At 41.9% G+C, this 5,159-nt stretch overlaps 1 non-coding gene across 1 annotated transcript; it reads left to right on the forward strand.

Moving 5' to 3' along the window:
- The first annotated feature begins 1,610 nt into the window (after positions 1 to 1,610).
- LOC145344652 (U2 spliceosomal RNA) lies at positions 1,611 to 1,809 on the forward strand. Its single transcript, XR_013886944.1, has one exon. It is a non-coding gene; the product is annotated as a U2 spliceosomal RNA (small nuclear RNA).
- Positions 1,810 to 5,159: the final 3,350 nt, after the last annotated feature.

Consider the following 5,159-nt stretch of genomic DNA (forward strand, 5'->3'; position numbering starts at 1 on the left):
ATAGAATATACAACAAGCTTGATTTGGAGCTGCAATTTACTGTGCTTGACCCTGCTGTGAGTTATTGATACTGTTGCCTCAATCCAGTCGAACAAAAGCAGCTTAATTCATGATATCATACAATTCCTACTGCGCAGATGAGGCCATTTGGCCCATCAAGTCTGCACTGACTCTTTGACCAAGTATCTTACCCAGGCCCTCTCTCCCGCCCTATCACTGTAACCCCACACATTTACCATAGCTAATCCATCTAAACTATTTTGGGCCACAATGGGACAATTTAGCATGGCTAATCCATCTAACCGACATATCTTTGGAGTGTGAGAGGAAACCGGAGCAACTGTTGGAAACCCATACAGACATGGTGAGAATGTGTAAACTCCACACAGTCACCCCAGGTCGGAATTGAACCTGGGTCCCTGGAGCTGAGAAGCAGCAGTGCTAACCACTGCGCCAGTATTAGGACATTTGAAAAGTATGCTAAAGTTTTCTTGCTTGTAGCCCGTAAAGAGTGAATATTTATTCCATTGATCTGGCCAAGTTTTAAATACAGGTTCCAGGAATCAAAGTACACTTGCCGTGTAACCTACCAGGTCCTCTTTCATCTTCAATGGGAGTGACTGGGTCCGCTGCCATGAGTTAGTGACAGTGCTTTTTACTCTGTTCGTGGTACCAGTCTGCCTGGTGCAGCTAGCAGTCTAGGAAAGTGAGAAGCCCTTGTTCCGTCGTTTCTCTTGCCTCAATGATTAATCTATCGCTGAAGTGCTGCGACACGTCCACAAAGGAAACATGCACCCAGCCACATCAACAATGATCACCGTTACACCCAAGTCAGATTAAAGAGCAACCAAACTCATGCAGCAATGTATCTTCACAGTTATCAACCTAGAGACAAAGAAAATACAATCTATGTTGGTGGTTGGTCCACTAGTATAAGACATGTTAGCAGAAGGTCCCTGCATGTAAATAGCATTTTGATTTAAAAGATAAGCAAGGCTCAGTTCTTTTGCCACATGAAGAATTTTCTTATATAAATTTGGACCAACTTGATGGTAGCAGAATCGACAGAGTCCGAACCAAAGGAGAGACCCAAGGAATCATAGAATTCCTACAGTGCAGAAGGAGTCCATTCAGCCCATCAAGCCTGCAACGACAACAATCCCACCACAATCCCCATAATCCCATGTATTTACCCTGCTTATCTTCCTGACACTAAGGGGCAATTTAGCATGGCCAATCCACCTAACTAGCACATATTTGAACTGTGGGTGGAAGCTGGAGTGCCCGGAGGAAACCCAACGCAGACATGGGAGAACGTGCACACAGACAGTCACCCAAGGCTGGGATTGAACCTGGGTTCCTGGTGCTACGAGGCAGCAGTGCTATTCACTGTGTCACTTAGTTAAAAGACGTAGCAGAGAGAGCCTTTTTTCAGACTTGTAAGTAATTATACAGCAGTGTTCCCCAATGGATTCGTTTTAGGAACACCGATTTTTCATATATAGATTACTTATGTAGACTTGGGCATACGAAGCATAATTTTGCAAAGCATACAAAGCGCAAGTTTGCCAAAAACATAAAGCTCAGAAATGGAGTAAACGATGAGGAGGATAGCCTCTCGGCCTTTTGGCTAAGATCAAGTGTAGTATCGACGTGCTGTGCTTGGTTGAAGTCATGAGGTTACATTTTAGCTTCATTTGAAGCAATTTTTAAAAGCGGCATCTCGGCATTTTGGCTAAGATGCAAATGAGATCAAGCCTTGGAGGAGGAGCAATGCCTACTCCAATCAGCTTGGATCATGTAGATCAAGCCCAAGATAGGGGGTGAGAGCCCTGTCTTGTCACCTTGGATCAGGAATGTTGCCACTTCTTACACTCTGAATTGGACTTGATTTGACTGAATTGGAATAAAAACAAAAAAAAAATGAGGAGGATAGCAACAGGCTTCAGGGCATCAGCAGACTGGAGAAGTGGTTAAATTCATGGTACATGAAACTTAATACAGAAAAATTTGATACAGTTTGGGAAGAATGAGAAGAAGCAATTTAAAGTAAATGTTTAATGGATGAATGGGTTGGGGGGGTAGGCCTGGGTAAGATGATCTGCCAGAGAGTCAGTGCAGTCTTGATGGGCCGAATGGCCTCTTCTGCACTTAGGGATTCGATGATTTGCACTTGTATGTCTATCATGAATAGTTTTGATAAAATAAGTGAGGAGAAATTGTCCTCAAAGGTGAGAGGACAGATAAGCAGAAGGCCCAGATTTAAAATGTTTGGCTTAAAGAAACATAAGAGACAAGAATTCATTTCTTTTTAAACAAACAGAGTTTTTGTTAACAGGAATTGCAATGCCTGAAAGATAGTGGAAGCAAATTCAATAGTAACTTTCAAAAGGGAGTTGGACACTGCCCTGGTTGGAAATACTGAAAGGGCTCTGGGAAAAGAATAGGGTTGGGAGGACTAATTAGATCACTGTTTTAAAGAACTGGCAGAGGTATGATGAGTCAAATGACCTTTATTCTATGATTCAGTGCAAGGATGAAAAGTGAATATCCATTTCATACTTTTGTCCTTATGACCTCCACTTTCTTTCATCTACAGTAAGCAATAGGAACAATTTGCTTTGAAAACGTTTCTAAGGGATGAAATACTCCAGCAAAAAAAAAGCTAACTGCCCAGATCCATAGTGTTAAATAAACATTCATTGGCTATAAACACAGGATATTGTTCCTATAGTATTGGAACAATACCAACAAATGCTGGTAACCTGCACCACCTATAAAAAGGACAGGTTAATGTTTCTGGGAAGTCACGCAATGATATATTGGGTTTATGTTACACGTGCGCAGACGTACAATACACAATGCTCTGGGCACTTTCCCACAACTGAAATGTACCTATAAAGCATAGCTTCTGACGCAGTATTGTCTTAAATTCTGTTTTAGAAGAAGCAAAGAAAAAAAATCATCATTGCACCTTCCATATTTTGCTGGGATGACATTACAATCATTGCCTTCAGTCTTCAATATCACTTAAACTCTACTTGTAACTGTCAAAACCATTGTTTTCATTTTACAAAGACGGCAGGGAATGACTATAATGCTGTCACTTAATCACAAGATCTTTATGCTACCTTCATGCTTTGTTTTTTGCCTGCAATTGCAGTAATTTGAGCTCAGGTAATATATGATTTGATTCATTCTAAATTGTTATCAAATTTAGTCATATTTTTGTGACATGCGCACAAGAAGCCATCAGAAACAATGCAACTTCTAAAATTTGAAAACTATATTGCAATTTTTAATGCACATAGCAACCTGAACATTTAGAATAAATCTACTGTAACTTCAGGGTCTCATGCCCCAGGGGCATTCTCTCATTCTCTTGCACAGAGCATTGTTGTAATTGGTGACAAAAGGGCTCTTAGGTGTAAGGTTCCTTAGGCAGCATCTTCTAACCCATGACCACTATCAATCGGACGGAAAAGGGCAGCAGATAGATCAAAACACCACTGCCTGGAAGTTCCCCTGCAAGTCACACACCATCCTGACTTGGAAACATACTGCCACTCCTTCACTGTCGCTGGGTCAAAATCCTGCAACTCCCTTCCTAACAGCACTGCAGGTGTACTAACGGCATATGGACTGCAACAGTTCAAATATGCTGGCCACCACAATCTTCTCAAGGGCTCTTAGGATGGACAATAAATGAACATAAGAACATAATAACTAGGAGCAATAATTAGCCATCTGGCCTCTCAAGCCGACTCCACCATTCAACAAGCTCATGGTGGATCTTTTCGTGGACTCAGCTCCAGGGGCATAGTCAGGTTCTAAAGTTAGGGGGATCGAGCACATAAAAAAGGCGTCATGATGCGTACCAAATAATTTTAAATTCATTATATACATTTTTATTTTGTACTCAAAATCAAAAATAATAAAAACTATGTGTTATTTAATTATTTTACATTTTAAACATAAAATGAAAACAAAGCAATTATCCTCGTGATTGCATATCCTCCTGGGAGATTGCATGCCTTCCTCGCTGCCTGAAGTCCCCGCATCCGTATTGCATCCCATGATTGCAGTACACAGATCGAGGACTTCAGATCTCAGGAAGAGATCTGACGGGCCCATAGGAACACCTCATTGAAAAGGCTTTTGAAGCATGTGCTCAGGGGAGTGTTTGCTTCCCCTGCTCTCCCTCTAGCTATGCCACTGCTCAGCTCCACTTACCCGCCCGCTCACCATAACCCTTAATCCCTTTACTGTTCAAAGATTTATCTTTCCTTGCCTTAAAAACATGCATGGAGGTAGCCTCAACTGCTTTACTGGGCAGGGAATTCCACAGATTTACAACCCTTTGGGTGAAGAAGTTCCTCCTCAACTCAGTCTTAAATCTGCTCACCCTTATTTTGAGGCCATGCCCCCTGGTTCTAGTTTCACCTACCGGTGGAAATAACCTCCCCGCTTCTATCATATCTATTTCTTTCATAATCTTATATGTTTCTATAAGATTGCCCCTCATTTTCTAAATTCTGATGAGTATAGCCCCAATCTACTCAGTCTCTCCTCATAACCCAAACCCCTTAACTCCAGAATCAACCTAATGAATCTCCTCTGCACCCCCTCCAGTGCCAGTACATCCTTTCTCAAGTAAGGAGACCGAAACTGTACACAGTACCCCAGGTGTGGCCTCACCAGCACCTTATACAGTTGCAACATAACCTCCCTGTTTTAAAACTCCATCCCTCTAGCAAATGAAGGGCAGGATTCCAATGCTACTCAATGTTGCTTTAGGTTACATTTTTCCTTGCACGCATGTGAACAAGTGAGAACATCTTCAGGAAAGTGTAGAAATGCTCAGTGTTAGTGTGTTTGCAATCAGCACATTGAAAATGCAGCAAGGATAGTGCAGGATATTTGAATGTTTTTAAGCAGGGGTGGATAGATTCCTGGTTAACAAGGAGAGGTGAAAGGTTATTTGGGGTAGGCAGGAATGTCGGGTTAAAGTTACAAGCAGATCAGCCATGATCGTACTGAATGACAGAGCAGGCTAGAGGGGCAGAATGTCCTACTTTTGCTCCTAAGTCGCAGTCAAGTAAAATGACCCTGATTTGACAGCACAATTCTTGAAAGCAGAATCAAGTGGTACACAGATA

This window comes from Carcharhinus amblyrhynchos, chromosome 6 (genome assembly GCF_965287045.1).
Source record: "Carcharhinus amblyrhynchos chromosome 6, sCarAmb.v2.hapA, whole genome shotgun sequence".
Lineage (NCBI taxonomy): Eukaryota > Metazoa > Chordata > Chondrichthyes > Carcharhiniformes > Carcharhinidae > Carcharhinus > Carcharhinus amblyrhynchos.